This window comes from Cricetulus griseus, chromosome 2, assembly GCF_003668045.3.
Source record: "Cricetulus griseus strain 17A/GY chromosome 2, alternate assembly CriGri-PICRH-1.0, whole genome shotgun sequence".
NCBI classification, from domain to species: domain Eukaryota; kingdom Metazoa; phylum Chordata; class Mammalia; order Rodentia; family Cricetidae; genus Cricetulus; species Cricetulus griseus.
Genome location: NC_048595.1, coordinates 49,891,874 through 49,912,828, shown reverse-complemented (window position 1 = coordinate 49,912,828; position 20,955 = coordinate 49,891,874). Strand labels below are relative to the sequence as shown.

At 41.1% G+C, this 20,955-nt stretch overlaps 1 long non-coding RNA gene across 3 annotated transcripts in view; it reads right to left on the bottom strand.

Annotated features, from left to right (window-relative positions):
* The window catches only part of LOC103160057, a 127,684-nt gene extending 113,703 nt beyond the window's left edge, over positions 1-13,981 (bottom strand). For 2 of the 3 annotated variants that reach the window (XR_004768188.1, XR_004768189.1), the window contains exons 1-4: positions 13,741-13,981; positions 13,448-13,654; positions 10,838-10,972; positions 10,542-10,663 (exon numbers count right to left, since the gene is read on the bottom strand). This is a non-coding gene — a long non-coding RNA (uncharacterized LOC103160057). Of the gene's footprint in view, positions 1-8,334; positions 9,847-10,541; positions 10,664-10,837; positions 10,973-13,447; positions 13,655-13,740 lie in introns of those variants that run through there. The other variant, XR_003482246.2, reaches the window with a different exon arrangement.
* Between the last annotated feature and the right edge of the window lie 6,974 nt (positions 13,982-20,955).

The following is a 20,955-nucleotide window of genomic DNA, read 5'->3' as shown; positions in this document are numbered from 1 at the left end:
CAATTATCTCAGTCAAACATTTTAGTGAAAATCCAGTCTACAAATTGTCAAATTACAAAGTATTAGCAAGTTATATTAAGCAAATAGGCTTTTGTTGAAATATTTTAATATATTACAACTTACCTGTATATCTTTTATACTATAAATGCAATAAAATTGCATGTATATAAAAACCCCGTGTTTCTTTTAATTTCCTATGATACTGTGCAGTATAGCTACTTCATAAAGTTGCTATATAAACTAGTGAGTTATCAAGAATATAAAAGTTAAATATAAAAAGTATCACCTTGTTGAATTATAATAAATATCATCACTATAGTAAGGAAACCTAACCTGTACAACAGTCTCAAAATAGACTGATTTAAAACAGTATCCATCTAGATTTTAGGCAAAAGGGAAAAATCTAACTTTGACAGTAACCAAACAACAGAAAATAAAAGCAATGTCAAGATAACAACTTCAACTGCCCAATTCCATAGATCAGATAATAATTTTAAATAATAGTTACATTGCTAATTGTTAAAATAATATGTAATAGTCTTTTTTTCTCCTCAATCATTAAAATCTTATATAATATTCCAATAATAATTTATCACAAAGACAGGGATTTTTCTAGGTAATGTATCACCAAATCACATTTTGTTTCTGGTGTCATATGCTGGCATCAATCCATGTTATAAAATGATACATTGACTAAAAACTTGACAAACTTTGGAATGAAGTTCACAGACATGCTACTAAAAATAGGTCCATTTTAATTTTTTCAACAAATTTCATATGAACATGATGATAGAAGTACATTAGGATAATAGAAATTCACCCTACATTAGTTTTTAATGAATCTTAGGTTTCACAATTCTTTCATAGTCCAAAATTTAATTAGTCTTGGAAAATAACTACCATTTCTTGAGCTCCTATCACTGGGGGAAGACATTCTGCTAAGCATGAATTCAAGGGTCCTCGAGGGACCCTCACAGCCCACTGCACACAGTACAGAAAGCAATAATCAACAGCCCCATTGTATAGAAATACAAACTGAGGCTCCAAAAGTTAAGAAGTGTGTTAGTAAGTGTGAAAGTTAACAAGAATTAGTCTTAGCCAGGCGGTGGTGGCGCATGCCTTTAATCCCAGCACTTGGAAAACAGAGGCAGGCAGATCTCTAACTGTTACACAGAAGAAACTCTCTATGAAGAAGAAGAAGAAGAAGAAGAAGAAGAAGAAGAAGAAGAAGAAGAAGAAGAAGAAGAAGAAGAAGAAGAAGAAGAAGAAGAAGAAGAAGAAAAGAAAAAGAATCATTCTTTGAATACTTCAGTATCAGCCATCTCATCTTATTTTAGGAAAATGGAGTCCTAAGCACACAGAAGGGGAACACCAACCAACCTTGGAAAAATACCAGGCTGGGTTAGCCATGGTGAGAAAAAGGCACTGCTAATCACTAAAGAGAGAAGGAAATCTAAGTTATGCAAAGATTCTCACAGCAATAGTTGCCAAAACAGTAAGAATTGTTGTCTTTTTGGTACATTAGAGTGTTTGGTAATATTTTAAGGAAATTATACAGAATCATGTTTTCCTTGTTTCCTCATGAATTTGTTTTTCATTCTAGATTAAAAATTCAAAATTTAAGGATCGGTGTTTGCACTTCTATCCCAAACAGTGGTTTCGCTAGACTCAGTGTGTGCTTCTTTAAGATCTGATGATGAAAATCAAGTATTTGTCAGGAAATGAACTGTACTTATTTAAACATCGCCTGATCATTTCTCCTTCATAGGAAATTATTTTCACCAACCAAGAGAATCCATGACACATGATTATAATAAACAAGAACCACACTTTATAAAACAGCAATTGCATTCATGTGCTGCTGGTACAACGGAAAGACAGGACATTCAGTTGCTAGTAGCACTGAATTCCTTCTAGTGGGTTTCCTTGAGCTCATTAGATATTCCCTGGCTGATTCTCCTAAGTAATTAGATTTTAACAGGATTTTCAACAGATCAGAGCAATCTCTGTGGGTGCCAATAGAAGAGTCCCCCTCTGGCCTTGCCAGCAGGGCACAGCCGATAACATGCAGACTGGGAGTTAATAGCACAATTACTGGCCTCTTTTAAATGAGTTACATTAATGCACTTAAGCTAAATGGCTCTGCATATGATTAAATATTAACATCTGCAAAATACAAAATCATGCTATGCAATCAAATCCTGTTGTTTTAATTTCCCCCAAAGAAAGATTTCAATTGTTTACACAAATGCCTTTAAATATTGTAGACTAAATATTTCTAGGGTGTAGGAATAGAAAGTTGGAAGCCATTCCTCTCTCTTGAGAGTCCTAATATATCCTTACTTTTAGGCTATCCCCATTGGCCAAGACATAGAAGCTTTAAAATCTAGACAAATATATAATAGTAACAATAATGATGTTTGGGTATTGTACATGCACTAAGAAGAATAGAACATGGGTCACTGAGAAAGAGGGGAAGCAAATGCTGGAGCAACCCATGCTGACTCAAGTTCATATGACAGAGTCCTAGAGGAGAGAATGCCAGTGCAGCAAAGGACAAGAGTGCTGAGGTCTGTGGCTCATTCTCTACCTAAACATATACGCTAGGATTATACCTAAATCATCTAATTATATTTACGTATAAGTCTGGTGTACACCTGGTGTATTTTTTTCCTGGTCTGCTAGCCCTTGATTAATGGGAGTAATACTTAAACATTTTAGATTGAGTCACAAACTTCTCTAATTTTCTTTTTACGTGGGGGGGGGCAGATGGGGAAGTAGGGGTGTAAGGTTGGATGTTGAGAGAGGGTTTCTCTGTGTAGCCCTGGCTGTACTTTCTCTGTACAGCCTCAAACTCACAGAGATCCACCTGTCTCTGTCTCCTGATTGCTGTGATTAAAGGTGAGTGCCATCACCATCCCACATAATTTTCAAAATGTCAAAAATAGGAGTAGGTAAAATAGCTCAACAGGTAAGGGCATTTGCTGCCAGCCTGGCAGCCTAGGTTTGGTTCCTGGAGCCCACATGGTAGAAGGGGAAAAAAAAAAAAACTCCCACAGGTTTTCCTCTGACACACACACACTTACAATAAATAAACAGAATTTTTAAAAAAGAGAAGCCTAACATTTACCTTTGTCTTTGCATTCAGATGATCTTGTTCTGTGACCTTAGCATTTTGGCTGTCATTCATGAGACCTCCTTTTCTCAGTTCCACGGGATAACTATGCTTGCTCCCTTTCTTGTATATAGAAAACGTTGGACTGATGGGAGGTTAGTACAGGACCATCACTAGTTTCCTACATGACTTCAAATAAGTCCTTTAATATGTCTTGGTCTTGTTATCTTCTAGTGTGTCATTCTGATTGTGAGGACACATCTCAAGAATTCCTGACACTTTAGGTACAGGCTTGTGTCTGCAATCTCAGCACTATGGAGGCAGAGGCCAGAAGATCAGGAGTTTAAGGTCATCCTTGGTTGCATCAAGTTCAAAACCAGTCTGGGGTACATGAAACTCTGTCTCAAAAAAAAAAGGAATAGAGGAGAAGAAGGAAAAAAGGAAAAAGAGGGGAGGAAGGGAAGGTATCGAGGAGGAGGAAGAGGGTGTGGGAAGGAGAAGGCAACTCTTAACTCTACAAACTGCCTCTCCTAGTTTTTGGCTTTCCGATGTATGAGAGTCTAACACTGTGCTAGAATAAGCAGCCAACATTCTATGTTTATGACATTCCATAAAATGTAGAATCTACATGATAATTTCATGTTGCTCTTGAAGAAAACCCTGTTTCCCCCATTCATTCATGACAGCCAGTCCAACGGACATGGCCTCCTCCAGTTGTCAGTGACATTCATAGATACTTCCATGTTTTTGATAAGATTCATATGGCTCCCACTCCTGAGCAGATCTTCATGTCACAAAAAAAAAAAGATGAGGAGAAGGAGAGAAAAGAAAAAGAAATTAAAGAAAAAGGGGTGATTGTGGGGCTAGAGAGATAGCTCAGTAGTTAAGAGCACTTGTTGCTCTTGTAGAGGACCCGAGTTAGTTCCCAGCATTCATATGGTGGCTCCCAACCATTCATAATTCCAGATCCAGGGGGATCCAACACCATCTTCTGGCATCTGAAGACAACTGCGTTAACATACACACATGAATAAAAATAAAATTTCAAGAAATCCTTTAGAAACAAAGTAAATAGGTAAGCACCAAGGTCAGATTTTAAAAAAAAATTAACAGTATCTTCAATTTCTAAATTTGTGTGTGTGTGTGCAGGCACACATGTGCCATGGCATACATGTGGATGTCAGAAGACAATGTCTAGGAATTGGTTCTCTTCCAGAGCAGCTTCTAGGGACTAAACTCAGGCTCACAAAGAAAGTTCCTTTTCCAGCTGAGCCATCTCACTGACCCACAATATTTAAAAACACTAGTTGTAGCATTTATTCCTGCTTCTGAAAAAAAAAATAGAGAGAGACTATTATCAGGAGACGCGTTAAATGAATCACCAGTGAAAATGCCAAATACAGCCCAGAAAAAAAGAGAGAAAGTCATTCTTTCCTTACAGCAACTCATCAAAATTAACCAGCCATTTGCATACACCTAATTCTACACTGCTACATTCCGAGGCAATCTCATTAGACTGAGGACATTCTCCCACTGGCTTCATTTTCTCTGCCCGTTGCCTATATTATGATTTCCTCTTATAGTTCAGTTAGAGATGTAACCTTTCTAGATTTCATCTCTTAACCTTTCATGCATTTGATAAAAAAAATTAAAATAAACTCTACTTCAAAAGCATCATAAGTGTTCCTTATAGTGACAGGCAGATGGGCCTGTGTAATCTCAGTAGTCGCTCAAGGCTGAAGCAGGGGGTTCTCAAGTTCCAGGCAAGCAAAACAAAACAAAATCATCAAAATAAATCAAATTCCAATTTCTTGCCAGAAGATAGACTTATTTTGAACTCTAGTTGCCAAATACTTTAAGTCATTATGAAAAAAAAAAAATCAACATCCCTCCCCCTTTGGTTTTTCTTAAAGGGAAGCAACCATAGTCAAGCATTACCTGATCCCCCTTGTATGTGTGTATTGGGGAGGGACAAACATTACCCCATGCCCTATGAAAGTGGGGAGGCAAACATTACCCTGTACCCCATGTATGTGTGTGTGTTGGGGAAGGGGTGTTGTAGAGGCCAAGGGGTATCTTTTCAGAATTCTGTTTTCTCCTACTGTGAGTTCTAGGGATAGAACTCAGGTTAGCTGGCTTGCAGGGCATGTGCCTTTACCTCCTGAGCCATCTCCATATCGTGCTTTAAACATTTAAATACAGAGCTAGAGAAATGGCTCAGTGGTTAAGAGCACTTGCTGTTCTCCCAGAGGACCTGGGGGTCAACTCTTAGCACCACATGGAGTCCCATAACTGTAACTCTACTTCCATCGAATCTGACGTTGTCTCTTAGCATCTTTGGGCACCTGAAGTTACATGCACATACACACACATCGAAGCATACAAATATACATACTTAAAACAAAGTCTTTAAAAATACTTTTTTTAATCTAAAAGAAAAAAGAAATAACCATTTTGCTGAGTCAACTTTCATGGTTTCACATGGTAAACTGCTATATTAGTCAGGGACAGAACAGAACTGATAGAATGATTCTTGAAGAGCTGCTGGTCCTCAGTCTACATTGGGAACCCAAAGAAATTGGTCCTAATATCATTGAAGGGATGCTGCAGCAGCAGGATAGATGGACTTGCCAGGGGGAGTGAGGGCAAGAGGACAAAAACAAAGTTTCCTTTTTCTGTGTCCCTTTACCTAGGCTGCCACCAGAAGGTGCTGCCCACCTTTAGGGTGGGTCTTACCAATTCAAATAATCTGGTCAAGACAAACCCTCACAGGAGAAGTACCCAGGCAGCTTGGGTTTTGGCTGATTCCAGATGTGGTCAAGTTGACAGCAAAATCAACCATCACAACTTCGAACCTCACTGGGCAACACGAAGCATGAACTCCTACTTAGAGAGGAGAAATGAAGTAAATTATTTGGCTGGCCATCCACTGAGGTTCCTGAGGACTGGATTTTCTTCCCATATGCTACCAAAATCCACGATGAAGCTCTGACTCCCACTCTAACTGTATTTAAAGAGAGGGCTAATGAGGTAATCAAGGTTAAATAAAGTCATAAAGGTGGGGGTTCCTGAGATAGGATTAATGTCCTTACAAGAAGAGGCACCAGAAAGTTTGTTCTCTGTCCATCCATGGATGGGCATTCAAAGAAGGACATATGGACATGTAGCAAGATGGCAGCCACCAACAAGCCATGAAAGGAGGCCTCATCAGAAACCAACCATATCCAACAGCACCCTAATCTTGGACTTCCAGCTTCTAAAACTGTGAGAAATTTCTGCTAGGTAAGTTACCACCACCTGAGAAAAGACAAAATTACTGACCATGAAGTTTCTAGATACTCTGGTTTGATTTGTGTCCTCAGAGCATGTCTTAGATTCTATTGCTGTGAAGAGACACCATAACCAGGGCAACTCTTACAAAGGAAAACATTTCATCGCGGTGGCTCACTTAGCGTTTAGAGGTTTAGTTCATTATCATCATAGCAGGAGGCATGGCAGCATGCAGGCAAACATGGTGCTGGAGAAGGAGTTCTCATATCTTGACTCACAAGCAACAGGAAGTGGTCTGTCTCAATGGACATGGCTTGAGAATATATGAGACCTCAAAACCCGCCCCCAAAGTGATGCACTTTCTCCAATCAGACCACACCCACTCCAACAAGGCCACACCTTCTAATAGTGCCACTCCCTTTGGGGGCCATTTTCTTTCAAATACCACAGAGCACAAAGACAGCAGTAACTGGAAAGGAAGGAACGTCTAAGTGTCATCCAACTGTTCTTGGACCTCTTCTTCTTTTTTTTTTTTTTTTTTTGAGGTTTTTTTCTTCTCAGATTTTTTTTATTTGAATTAGAAACAAGATTGTTTTACATGACAATCCCAGTTCCCGTCTCCCTCCTGTTCTCCCCTATTTCCCCCCCCCCAACTAAAATCCTACCTATCACATATCCTTTCTGCTCCCCCTGGATGGTGAGGCCTTCCATAGGGTGTCATCAGAGTCTATCCTATCCTTTGGGATAGGGCCTAGGCCCACCCCAGTGTGTCTTGGCTCAGGGAGTATTCCTCTATGTGGAATGGGCTCCCAAAGTCCACACCTATGCTAGGGATAAGTACTGAACTACTACAGCAGGTCCCATAGATTTCCGAGGTTTCCTCACGGAAGCCCATGTTCCTGGGGTCTGGAGCAGTCCCATGCTGGTATCCGAGCTATCAGTCTGAGGAGCAAGAGTTCCCCAATGTTGAACCTCTTCTTATGGTTGCCCCCAGAAATGAATGTTTCTTTATCTTCTGACAGCAAGTAGAATTATGCTATTGTGAAGATGAGCCTCTGAGTAGAAAAATAGGAGCATCATTCCACATAGTTGAAGAATTTGGTGGATTTCTCTGTCGCTATGAACTTTTTCAATTGGTTGTATTTGTGTGTGTGTGTGTGTGTGTGTGTGTGTGTGTGTGTGAGTAGTAGTAGTAGTAGTAGTAGTAGTAGTAGTAGTAGTAGTAGATGGAAGTGAGAGAATAACTCTCAGGAACCAGTTCTCTCCTTCCACCATGTGACTCACCATCAGGCTTAGCGGCAAATGTCCTTACCTGTGCTTACCTCTCTGGCCCACTAGCAATAAACTTTTAAACTGATTTGGCACTAAGGTCAGCAAGAAGGTTCAATGGGTGATGCTATTTGTCTCTCAGCCCAAGGAGCTGAGTTCTGTCTCTGGGATTCACAGGATAGAGAAACAAGAGAACCCATTGCTGTGGGATAGATAACCCTTCTGTACACTGTGAATATATGTTGCTCTCACTGGTTGATAATAAAAGTTGCTTTGAGTCTGGGAGGCCAGCACAGGACTGACTCAGACCCCTGAACATGGATGTCGATTAGGAGGCCTATGCACTCTAGGGGGCCCTTAGTAGTGGATTAGTATTTTTCCCTGGTGTAAGAAGGGACTTTGAGAGCCCATCCCACGTGAAGTGATGCACTCTCGGCCTGGACACATGGGGGAGGGCTTAGGCCCGGCCCAGGATGATATGGTGGACTTTGGGGAGCCTTCATCGAGGGCCCTACCCTACCTGGGGAGTGGAGGGTGACTGGGGTGGGGGCAGGTGGGGGATTGAGGGGGGTTGGGGAAAGGGGAGGGAGAGGGAGAACGGATTGACATGTGAAGCAAGCTTGTTCCTAATTTGAACTAATAAAAAAAATTTACAAAAAAAAAAAAGTTGCTTTGGCCTATAGCAAGGTAGAATACAGCTTGGTGGGAAAGCCAAACTGGATACAGGAGAGAAGAAGGGCAGAGTCTGGGAGGTGCCAGACAGCCACTGAAGGAGCAAGATGTTTTAGAGCACAGGTAAAGCCATGAGACACATGGCAAAACATAGATTAATAGAAATGGGTTAATTTAAATGTAAGAGCTAGTTAGTAGTAAGCCTGAACTATAGGCCAAGCAGTTTGTAATTAATATTAAGCTTCTGAGTGATTATTTAGAATTGGCTGCAGGACAAGGCAGGACAAAGAAACCTTTGTTTACAACCCATCCCCATAAACTATCATCTGCCCTACCCTTCCACATACATGTGCCACACATAATCACATTGCACACAATAAAATAATAAATAAAATATTTTTAGTTGTATTGTTATTGGAGAATGTTTTTTTATTTGTGTCTAATGCTTCCCTCCTACGAGGAGAATTTGACCATCTCTCCCTTTATTCATGCAAACGTAACTGGCAATTTTGTAAAGAAAAACTGGGTCTGCTTTACCTGGCTCAAAAAAAGTCAACAGACAGAAAGAAAGTACAAACTCTTCCATCTTATAAATCCTACATGTGGCCTAATCTACATAGAGAATCCAGGATAGCTAGGACTATATAGAGACCCAATCTCCAAAAACCAAAAAGAAAAATAATAACAGTGATAACAAAAATAAATCTTCCATGTAAGGAAAGTGGGCCCTGATGCTGGACTCTGCTAGGAAGCCCATTTGCTCCTAAATGAAGTCAGTGTAGCTGTGTCCAGAATAAAGCAGTATTTTGGCCTGAGTATTCTACTTTTTATTTCTTGAGTGGTTAAGAAAGAAGTAAAGTGGGGTGCTTTTTAACACAGGTCCTTTCAGAAAGGCTACCAGTATGCCTGCAGGACAAACCTCCGTGTTCTATTACTGGTGCACTGAGAAGCCGGAAGCAGACGTGAACCTCAGCAGAGGTGGAATTATCCTTGCAATGACTGCAGTAAATGTTTGTTGAAGGGGAAAAATGGAAAGAGAAGATCTACCATATATACCCAGCTATAATGGAAAGCCTATTTCTGCCATATACATTAGAGAAATTGTTCGAGAAGAGTTCATCCATGTGAAAATATTAGCACTGTAATTCTGCCAAGGTCAGCAAGACCTAGTGATTCGCTGAGATATCACCTTCATTTCACCAGGTAAATAAAGGCTCCTTCCTTGCTGCGTCCTAGCAAGAAGCACTGCAGAACAACGGTTAAATTATGAGTACAGCACATATGTTCCGTACCATATCGTTTACAGCACAATTTAGCATAGACATAATGCTTTGTAACAAACTACAGTACCATTCACAAAATGCATTTAAATAGCATAATTTAGTTCATTAAATCCCGTCATTTACAGTAAATCAAAATCATCACAGGAATTGAGGAGAGTATACAGTTGTTTGTTTGAATAGTTAAGCTAGGCAAGTCAATTTCTTTCTGAAGGTCAAGGACAGAGTTGTTTCCATTTTCTGTGATAAAAAAGATACAGCTAGTGTCAAAAGATAATTTAATGTCATCTCAAAATGATCAACCCGCTTTTTTCTCCCTCCCCCTTCCTCCCTGTCTCCTGGTTCCATTACGTATCACTGCCATCCCTGAGACCTATTTCACTCCCCCAACAGGTCTGTGGGCTAGTTACCTAGGATAGATGTGCAGATTTTTACTAAATCTCAAACACACTATCTCTTCAAATTTTTAACCAAGATGTAAATCATTAATCCTGAGAAAGCTCCAAATGCTTCAAATTGTAGTGCATGTAATAATTTACTTATCTATTTATAATGGCTTGACAGAAGTTCCTTGTGGGTAGGAGCCTGCCTAGTTAACTATATTCTGAGCCTACAATCCAGTAGTGCTTGTTGATTGCAAACTTCTAGAAAACAAGGAGTGGTCTAATTATTCACTTATTTGTATTCCTCATGGCCCCAGTCACAGTACCTCATATACACCCAGGAAATATTTGTTGTTAAAATCCTGGACCAAAGGAATGACTTGGTGGAGCACGGAGCCTGAAAAGCTGAGTCCAATGCCAGTTCTTCCAAGTCATCCACATATACACCATGCCTCACACACGCCTACACACATACTACATATGAAATAAACCAAAAGAAATATGTCTTAATTTAAAATCTTGTTAGAGCATGTCTAACAAGATTTTACTTACTAAGGTTTGTATTGATCTGAATGAAGACCAGGACCAAAATCAACTCAGGAAAGGGTTTATTTGATCTTACAGCTTTCAGACTATCGTGAAGGGAAGTCAGGACAGGAACTCAAGGCGGGAACCTAAAACCGAAGCAAAGACCAGCGAGTAATACTGCTGACTACCTTGCTCCTCATGGCTTGCTCAGGCTGCTTTCTTATATAGCCCAGGACCGCCTGCCCAGGAGTGTCACTGCCCACAGTGGGCCGGGCCCTCCCACATCAATCATTAATCAAGAAAGTAGCCCACAGACTTACCTATGGGTCAAGCAGATGGAAGAATTTTCTCATTTGAGGTTTTCCTCTTTCCTGATAACTCTAGCTTGTATGAAGTTGACAATAAAGGGAACATACCATGGAATATAGTTCATAAGTACAACAAATCAGCCTGTGCTAAAAAAAAAAAAAAAAAAAAAAAAAAAAAAAAAAAAAAAAAACTTTATTTGTGGTGGTGGTGGTGGTGGTGGTGTGTGTGTGTGTGTGTGTGTGTGTGTGTGTGTGTGTGTGTGTTGATGTAAGGAAGCACATGACATTGTCACCATGTAGAAGTCAGAAGGCAACCCTACAGGACTGGGTTTCTATCCTTCTACCATGTGGATACTGGGAATCAAACAGGCCATCAGGCTTGGCAGCAAACACCTTCACCTGATAAGCCACCACACTGGCCCAAATCTGCTTTTTAAATGCTTTTAATATTCAAGTGCCTACAATAAAAGGCACAGAAAGGAGAAGACAGATTTTAACAGAGTATTCAAACTCATATCACTGTCTACTGTTTGTTGTGTGCTGAGCAGAGCCTCACATTATATACATAAAATTGTGTTTTACCTTCCACAGGCCTTTCTATTAGCCTGGACCTGACAAACTCAGCAATGGCTAAGTGGATGGGTACCTGAACACTAGCCAGCTGCTTTGAAGCCACCCCAAGTTAGCCAGCCCACCACACTTAGCACTCATCTCTTCCTGTGTGTGCTTTGCACAGGCACCAGGTGAACCACAGAAGTGACAACCTCTGGTTAGATCCAAACTCATCCCTGAAGCTGCCCAGAGGTCAGTTAGGTACTCCGGAAGAGAGCACAGTGACTTGATTAATAAAGGTGGCACAAAATGGTCTCTTTGAAGGCCCAGCACATTCTAGGGACCACTAGAATGTGAATGAGCACCATGGAAAAAAGCGTGAAGGAGAGCTGCCAAGAGAGACAGCTATTCCGGCTTCCTCTCCTTTTCATCACATATCTCTTCCCTAAAAGATGGATAGTTGATAAAACTATTAAAATTAGGGGATATTGTTCTTTTTCAAACTTGAAACTAGGGCCAGTGAGGTGGCTCACCTGGTAAAGGTAATTGTTGCTGAACCTGACTACTCCAGTCTATCCCCAGCCCTTGAGTGCTGGAAGGACAGAATAGACTCCTGAAAGTTATCCTCTGACCTACACATCCCTGTAGTGCGTGTGCGCACTTGCCCCCCCCCCACACACACACTCACACACACACACAATCAATAAATAAACATGATTCAAAAACTAAAGTAATTATCTTGTGTTGCTCTATTTGGGCATCTTCTGTCTTACGAGTCTTTTGCTTGTTTATTTTGATTCCTAGGTTTTTTTGATGGGGGATTTCTTATTTTTTTTATTGCTGTTTGTTTGTTTGTTTGTTTGTCTAAAGAGAGAGAGAGAAAAGAAAAAACATGAAGGAGGATGAGTAGGGAGATGGGAAGAATATGGAAGGAATTAGGAGAAGGAAAAAAAACCTATGATCAAAATATATCACATGAAAAAAATTTAAATAAAATATACATATAAAGAAAATTTAAAAATAAAATATTAAAAGAAAGTTTGCTTTGTTAAAAAGCAAACTTGAAAGTGTTCTTGTACATAACTGGATTTTGTGGGTGAACATCACCAGCTTGAAGAACCAAGTAGCAGTCTGTTTCCATGAATGACTGATATTAAATGACTACTCTCATTAAGGTCTGCAGAGACAACCCAGCCATCTAGAGCCCTTGCTGCTCTTCCGGAAGGCCTGAGTGCAGGTGTCAGCACCCCTGTCTGGTGGCTCACAAACCCTGGAAACTACAGCTACAGGTGATCTGGTGCCTTCTCCTGACCTCTATGGGCACCAGCACATATGCAGACAGACACACATACATACATACACAAATACATTTTTAAAAACAAGTATCATTGGATTTCCCATAGTGTAAAATACAATAAATACTATTTAAATTGTTTAAAAACAAAAAATTCCAGGTAAATTGGTGGTGTGGGCCATTCTACTAATAGGGAGACTGGGGCAGAAAGATTGCCACAAATCAAAGGCCAGTCTGAGTTACATGACAGTACTAAGCCAGACCCGGCTACATAGCAAGACCTGCTCATTAAAAGCATGTGTGATCCAGGCAGTGGTGTCACATGCCTTTAATCCCAGTGCTTGAGAGGCAGAGGCTGGTGGATCTCTGTGAATTCAAGGCCAGCCTGGTCTACAGAGTGAGTTCCAGGACAGCCAGGGCTGTTACACAGAGAAACCCTATCTCAGAAAAAAAAAAAAAAAAAAGAACAAACAAAAGAGTGTGTGTGGCCGGGCGGTAGTGCCACAAGCCTTTGATCCCAGCCCTCGGAAGGCAGATGCAGGTGGATCTCTGAGTTCGAGACCAGCCTGGTCTACAAGAGCTAGTTCCAGGACAGCCTCCAAAGCCACAGAGAAACCCTGCCTCAAAAAACAACAACAAAAAAAAAAGTGTGTGTGTGTGTGTGTGTGTGTGTGTGTGTGTGTGTGTGTGTGTGGTGTGTTTCTGTGTGTGTAAGAAGTGTCAAGACTTTCAGGAACAACACAGAAAAATATGACATTTAAACAACAAAAACTCACCAAGGACTTGGATTTGTAGCAGAAAAAACTCCTCAACTCATTCTGCACAGGTTCAAGCAGTGTCCGGAAGTGATATGTCAAGACAAGTGATTAAATGATGTAGAAACCCAGTCTGATGCAGGCTCAGCAACATCTGCTTACAAACCTCCAGGAAGACACAGGGGCTTCTCACTGCTTATTTAAAAGAACTGCATGGGCTGTGTCTCCCTAGGCAGGAAAGAATACATCCAGATCACTCTATAGAAGAATATCTCCTGGCAAATTCCAATTTGGTGGGGCTGGCAGAGGCTTACTTGCTGTTTACAGTAATTCAGAGAGAGGAAAAAAAAAACTTCTGGTTATATTATCATTCCAAAAATCTGAATTTGGGGCTCCTTTGGAATTCTTTACTCTTGCTTTTACCCCCCAAAGTGGAGAGTTAAAGATCACAGTTCAGGACCCACACTGCTAAGCAAGCCCCTCCCAACACAGCCATTCTGGGGTGACCTTTCAGCGGGTCTCTGGCATGAGCAGTGCAGTCTCCCGGCGCAAAGCCAGAATGTAAGATGAAAAGTCACATGCGGAGGATGACGCAAGGGAAACAATCATGACTCATGCTGGGAGCCAGAAAGAAATTCCAGGTCTTAGGCACACTAGCTCCTCAGCCTGCTGTTGTGCTCGGCATAAAAACCCCTTTCACATTTTATGCTTTGAGACTCCCAGAAATGAGACTTTGGCAGGGGTCGGGGGTGTCTCCTTGCTACTCAGCGGTTCCAAGTGCATTGCCCTTGGTTCCTCTGGGAGCTTCAAGGGACACTTTTCCAATGCTCCAAAGCCTTTTGATGTGCTGCAGATGAAGGAGGGTCTCTCATATTCTTTCAGCAGGAGCCTACTGAGGTGGCACCGACCTTGACTTCCACATGGAACACTAGGAAAGAAAAAGTGACAGCATCTGTATCATTAATCTCCAGGGAGGAGCTTCTACTCAGCTCATCCACTATTGTTATTAGGTTTCCAAGGAAGAGATGGGGGCAGAGGGCTGTGGAGGAAGGGAGAGAGAAAAAGAATGCAAACCCAGCTGAGGCCAGTGTCCTGTCTTCTAGAACGATTGACCCACAGGGCATGTTGGTACCGCTGGTGCCCCCTTGTTGTTTCTGGTGGTGGCTTGAACCCAGATCGTTGAGCATGCTAAAAAACACTATATCATTGAGCTATATTTTTAGCCCTGTCTTTTTTTTTTTTTTTTTTTTTTTTTTTTTTTTTTTTTTTAACCAGATCCAGGTAGCCTTCTGAGAGCAATGTCTTCTAACAATGGCTGACCCCAGGACAAACTAGCAGCCACTTAAAAGGCATCTGATACCACCTGCCTGCCATTGCTCTGAGTAACATAAAGACGAACCTGTGCCAGTGGACAGTGACAATCAACACACAAAAAAGGGTATCCACCCTGTGAACCTGGTGTGGAAGTCCTACAAGTGTGTGGCACATCTCCCAAGAGCACGATAGGAGGTCACACTCAATCGCTACTTCTGCAGAGATTGAAAAGGAAGAGCAGAATGAGAACAAGGAGAATAGTATGAAATCTCTTCAGGTTCTTGTCTAACTCTTGAACTAGTTGTGGTAAGTGAAGCTGACAATGACAATAACTACCAAATTCCTGCTAGCTTTCATCCCTAGTGCCATGGGTTATGTTGTAATGCAAATACTAACATTATCATTTGACCAATAAAAAGCATCTCAGGGAGACTGAGTTGGGCACAGTCACACGAGTATTATATAAAAGACTGACAAGAGCCATTTCTGTCCAAAGTCTCCTTGTTAGCCATTGTGCCTCAGAAGACAACTTTCAAAATCAAAGTCAACTCCATATTTCTAACCAAGTCTAACCTGTCTTGGGAGACAGGCGAGACTTCTTACTCAGCTGTGTCACTGAGAAGGAAGGATGTAGGAGGAAGATTTGAAAATATGCCCTAGAAAAGAGAGTGCTCAAAAAACATAAATGTCTTAACACTGCTGAAAGTAATGGGTACAGTTCTATTTACATATGTATGTTGGGATTTTATTTTATTTTGTTTTGTTTTGAGACAGGGTCTCATTAGGTAGCTCTGGCTTTCCTGGAACTCACTATATAGAAAGGGGCTGCCCTCAAACTCATAGAGATCCACCTGCCTCAGCCTCCCAAGTACTGAGATTAAGGGGTGCACTGTTACACCTGGCTAGTAAATTTATTTATTATTTATTCATTTGAAGTGTCAGGGATCATGCATGTTCCCTGTAAGTGCTCTACCAATGACCATGTCCTCAGCCTTACCATGTGACTTTAAGAAATTGTTTCACCTTCTCTGGAGCTCACAGCTGTTCCCTGTTTCTATATCTGTCACCATGAATCACTCTATGTGTGATGATAAAGGTGTTATGAACACAACCACCATATTGAGAACCTTCAAAGTGCCAGTACCTGGAGCTGTGATGAAACTGAGAAATTTGGCACTAAGACAAGCTACTTGTTAACAGAATCTCTTTTAACAAGCAAGGAAGCAGAGTCATGGAGCCAGGCAAGCACCTGCCCAGGTCATATGGGAAGCCAGGCACCTCCATGTATTGAGATGTTCTGGAAAACCCAGAACAGCAAGAGGTAAATTTACCAAGGCCAAGTAAATTCTGGACGCTAGAGTTCACATTAAAGCTAAGGAAAAAATGACTAAGTGGGGTGGAAAACCAAGGGAAAGGTGGCTCACTTGGAGCACTGAGAGATGTACATCCACTGGCTGGCAGCAAGGAATGGGCTGCAGCTTAGGCCTTACAGTGCTGCTGCAAAAGGCTAGGCTTGAAGACAAAAGGCAGGGCCACTAGGAACTAACTTGGTGGAGTGATGGTCCCATGATCCAAGCCCTGATTCTGTCCCCAAGCATGGTGATACATGCCTGCAATCCCAGCACCAGTAAGAGATAGAAGAACCAGGCCAGTGAGATGGCTCAGCAGACAGCACTTGCCACACAACCCTGAGGACCTGAGTTTGAGCTCTGGAACCCATGGTGAAAGACAACCAACCCCCAAAAGTTATCCTCTGGAAGCCCCACATGTGCTATGATGTGCTATGGTATATGTATGCCCAGACTCACACATCACACACACTAAAAATTTGTTAATTAAAAGAACCCAAATGGAACTGGGAGTGGGGAGGGGGGCTTATTAGCAGACCGTAAGTACATGCCATTCGAAGGGGATCATGACGAGGGAGAGGGAGCTTGCTACATGAAAAAATGTTGCTTTCATCATGGTCTGGTTAAACTATGAAGAAGGAACAATGTTATCTTTAATTTTTTTAATTAATAGAAGTAATAATAGAAGACTTGCAAAAAATCAAAAAATTGTTCAATAGACCTAGATAGACAGAAAGACAAAGTAGAGAAGATTAAAGTTCACGAATACCAGCTTGAAACATCAAGAGAGCCAAAGGCAGGGTACTGACGGTTCAGCATCCTGTATGACTAACAGTGGGATTGCAGAGAGGGAAACAAGTGACCTTAAACAATGTGGAGCCTCACACAGGGAAAATGCAGTCCTGTGAATGCATGAGACACTGGGTTTAATTCCCGACACCATAACTAATAATAATGATAAAAGTAATAACATAACAACAATAATAATAATAGATGATAATAATAACAAATGAAGTCCTGGAAGATACTGGTAACTTTTTTGTTAAACAGGAATTTGTCCAAAAAGAAAGCCATACAATGGAAGGGAGTGTGTACAAATAAACTAGGCAAGTTTTAAGTGTATATTGGGCTGCAAAACATTTTTTAAAACTTAATTCTGTGAATTTGGGCAAATGTAGCCTAGGGCACTGCTAGTGTGTTTCCTGACTAAGACCTCTGTGACTGTGAGGGAGAGTTCTCAACACCAGCAGATGTCCTGGCGCTGAGACACAGTGGCTGACAAGCACAGCTCAGAAAACACTGTAAGCACCTCTGCTGATGTCATGGGGCAAATTCAACAGGAACTTGTGTCGAACAAAAATTAAGTAGAAGAACCCTTTACTATCTTTCAAATATGCCTACATACACTTTTGCCTTAAATTTCTTCCTTCCTCCCTCCCTCCCTCCCTCCCTCCCTTCCTTAAGAGGCCCAGGCCAGTCTCCACTATAGAACAAGACCCAGTTTCTCTATCCCGCTCCCCTCAAAAAATGAAAGAAAAGAAAATGTCAGGTACAATGGCACACATTCAGCATGTGGGAGGCTAAATCAAGTAATTCTGAGGCCATCCTGAGCTGCTTAATGAGACCCTATCAGAGAATAAGAGGGGATAGAGATGTAACTCTGTTGGTAAGGTGCCTGGCTAGCATGCATGAGGCCCTGGGGTCAAGGCTCAGCACCTCGTAGAACTGGATGCGGTGAAACATGCCTGTAAAGTAAGCAATCTCAGCACCCAGAAGGTGGAGGCAAGTGAATCTGAAATGCAAGATCATCCTACACAGGAAGTTTGAGGCTCCCCTGAGTTAGACGAGACCTTGTCTTAGAAATAAATAAATGTGTAAATAAATAAAATATTATAATAAAGAGGGAAACATCTGTTCACTTGACCTCCTATTATAATTGGTTCTCAAAATATTTTGTTTCTATGTGCTGCAGAAACTTATTAAATTGCTAAAACAAAAGCCACAGAAATGGAATTTCACTGTTAAATTCTACATAGTTCCAAAAAGTATGTAAACCTCTTGTTAAGAAGCAATATAATATTTTTATGGTAGTCCAGCAAATTATGTGAGCTACTAAATCAACTTGGTTCATTTATTTACTTTGTTTATCGGTCAGACCAGCCCATTACAGGATTTTACCACTATAAATGGGCCCCTGGACTAAGTCATGCAGGCAGGCAACAACTCCATCAAACCCAATAATTAATTGGGCAGTCCTCCTCCATATGTCATGGCGACTACTCATTAAAACAGTGCATATGGCTCATACCTGCATGTGCTAGCCTTTTGCTTTTGTTCATGGTTCAACAAATTTATGAACTATAGATCTAGTGGAATGATGAAAAATTAGTTCAGGGGATATTATAATAAGGCTGAGAGTTTAAAATTAGAAAGGAGAAATTTGAAGCAAGAAAAAAATATGTCACATTGACAACAGAATTCATGACAAACTCATAAGTATCTGTGGATTGGCTTCCATGTCCAACACATGGCTAGAGTTGAAAGAAAAAAAGAGATGCACTGTCCATGCCTCAAGTCTTGTTTTTATTTCAGGAGATAACATCTGTGTTGAAAAGACTAGGTAACAGCATAAAGTTGTCACTGGTGAATGCCACTGTATTTGTCCATTTTATCATCATGTTGATCAAGTACCAGACAGAAAGACCTTAAAGTCTTTTGTTCCCTTTTGATTCATCGTTTCAAAGGGTCTAGTACATGATGGCTTGGCCCTGTGCGTGAGCAGAAAGAGCATCACAGTAATGTGGGCCTGTGGTAGAAGCTGTTCTCCACTTAGTAGCAAACAGAAAATAGAGCCACAAAAATTGGGGCCAGGTGACCTACCCTTCCAGGTAGATGCCACCTCCTAAACTTTCTCTAACCTCACAAGAGAGTTCAAGAAGCTGGATATTGAGCATTCACACATGTCCCTGTGAGGGACCTTTCATATTCAAACAACAACAGCCTCATATCTCTGATCATCACAATTCTCATTTAACATGGCCATCTTAAGAGATGTGAATGAGTGAAGTATGTCATTTTTGCCATGGCATGTATTCCATGCAGAGATTAACTATGCAATTTAGTAAAATAAAGATTACCAAGGCAGGTGTGGTGATTCATGGCTCTAATCTCAATACTTGGGAAGTGGAGGCAGGAAGATCAGGAGCTAAAGGCCAGTCTGGGGACCAGTGAGATGGTTCAGTGGGTAAAATCGCTTGCCATGAAGGCCAGACAACCTGAGTTCAACCCAGGGAACCAAAGGTGTACAGAGAGAACCAGCTCTCAAAGGTAGTCCTTTGACTTCTGTGCGCATGATGTTACATACAACCACGTTCACAAACCCACACAATACACATAGTAATAAAAAATAAAATAAATGTTTTAAAAGTTGAGTGTGGACCACTTGAGAGCCCAGGGAGAGAGACAGAGAGAGAGACAGAGAGAGAGAGAGAGAGAGAGAGAGAGAGAGAGAGAGAGAGAGAGAGAGAATGCATTGGTCAGTAAGATGTACTTAGTAAGTAAGGGCACTGGTACTGTGGAATAATCCTCTTGTACACTGTAAAGATTTGTCATTCCTAATTGGTTAAAAAAAAATACTGATTGGCCAGTAGCCAGGCAGGAAGTGTAGGTGGGGTGGCCAAACTAAGAATGCTGGCAAGAGGAAGGGCAGAGTCAGGGAGTCACTGGCAAAGGCAGAGAAGCAAGATGAGAATGCCATACTGAGAGAAGGTACCAAGCTGTGTAGCTTAATATAGATAAGAATTATGGGTTATTTTAAGTGAAAGAGTTGGCTAGTAACAAGCCTAACTATTGATCAAGCATTTATAAATAATATTAAGCCTCTATGTTGATTATTTGAGAGCAGGCAGTTGGGACACAAACTTCTGCCTACACACTAGCTGCCAAGCCTGCCAACCTGAGTCTGAAGCTCAGGACCCACAGATAGAAGAAAAGAACCAGTTTCCACAGTCATGTGCTGCACTGTGATACTCATGCATACTCATGCTAACTCATGCCAGCACATGCATGCACACATGGGCACACACACACACACACACACACACACACACACACACACACACACTAATGATGAAGAAATAAATAATTTAATAAAATAATTTAAAGATACCTCTCTTATTTTATTGCAGAATGAAATTATAGCATTCAGGAGACTTAAGCAGGAGGACCCTGACTTTGAGAACAGCCTGGACTATGTAATGAACTCTTCCTGAAGACAAAAAGATGGGAAAGCTCTCCTATGAGTGGATTGTGAATAATATGTGGACTCAGATTTACACTTGTTCTGGAAGCCTCTGACCACATGACTTTCTCCTTGTCCTTAGTACAGAATGATACTGTCCTCCTACTTTAGTTTCAAGCAAGAAGCAGAGAGCATACAAAGCAGAGCGTACAGGAAGCAGGAAAGAGCAGACACTGGTCCAGGATCGTCCTTGACAATGTTTAGTGAATACAGCCCCAGGCAGGTCATTTTGGTCCCCATGGAAATGAATCTTAACATACCCATCAAAAGAAAGAGTTGAAGGGCTGGATCAATGGCTCTGGAGTTAAGAACACTTGTTGCTCTTGTAGAGGACTCAGGTTTAGTTCCCAGCACCCACATGGTGGCTCACAACCATCCATACTCTAGTTCAACACCTTCTTCTGACTTCTATGGGCACTAGGCATGCACATGCTATACATACATACATACATACATACATACATACATACATACATGTAGACAAAACATTAATACACAAAGTAGAGCAAAATAATCTTTAAAAGCCATGAAACGTGCATGCGTGTGTGTGTGTGTGTGTGTGTGTG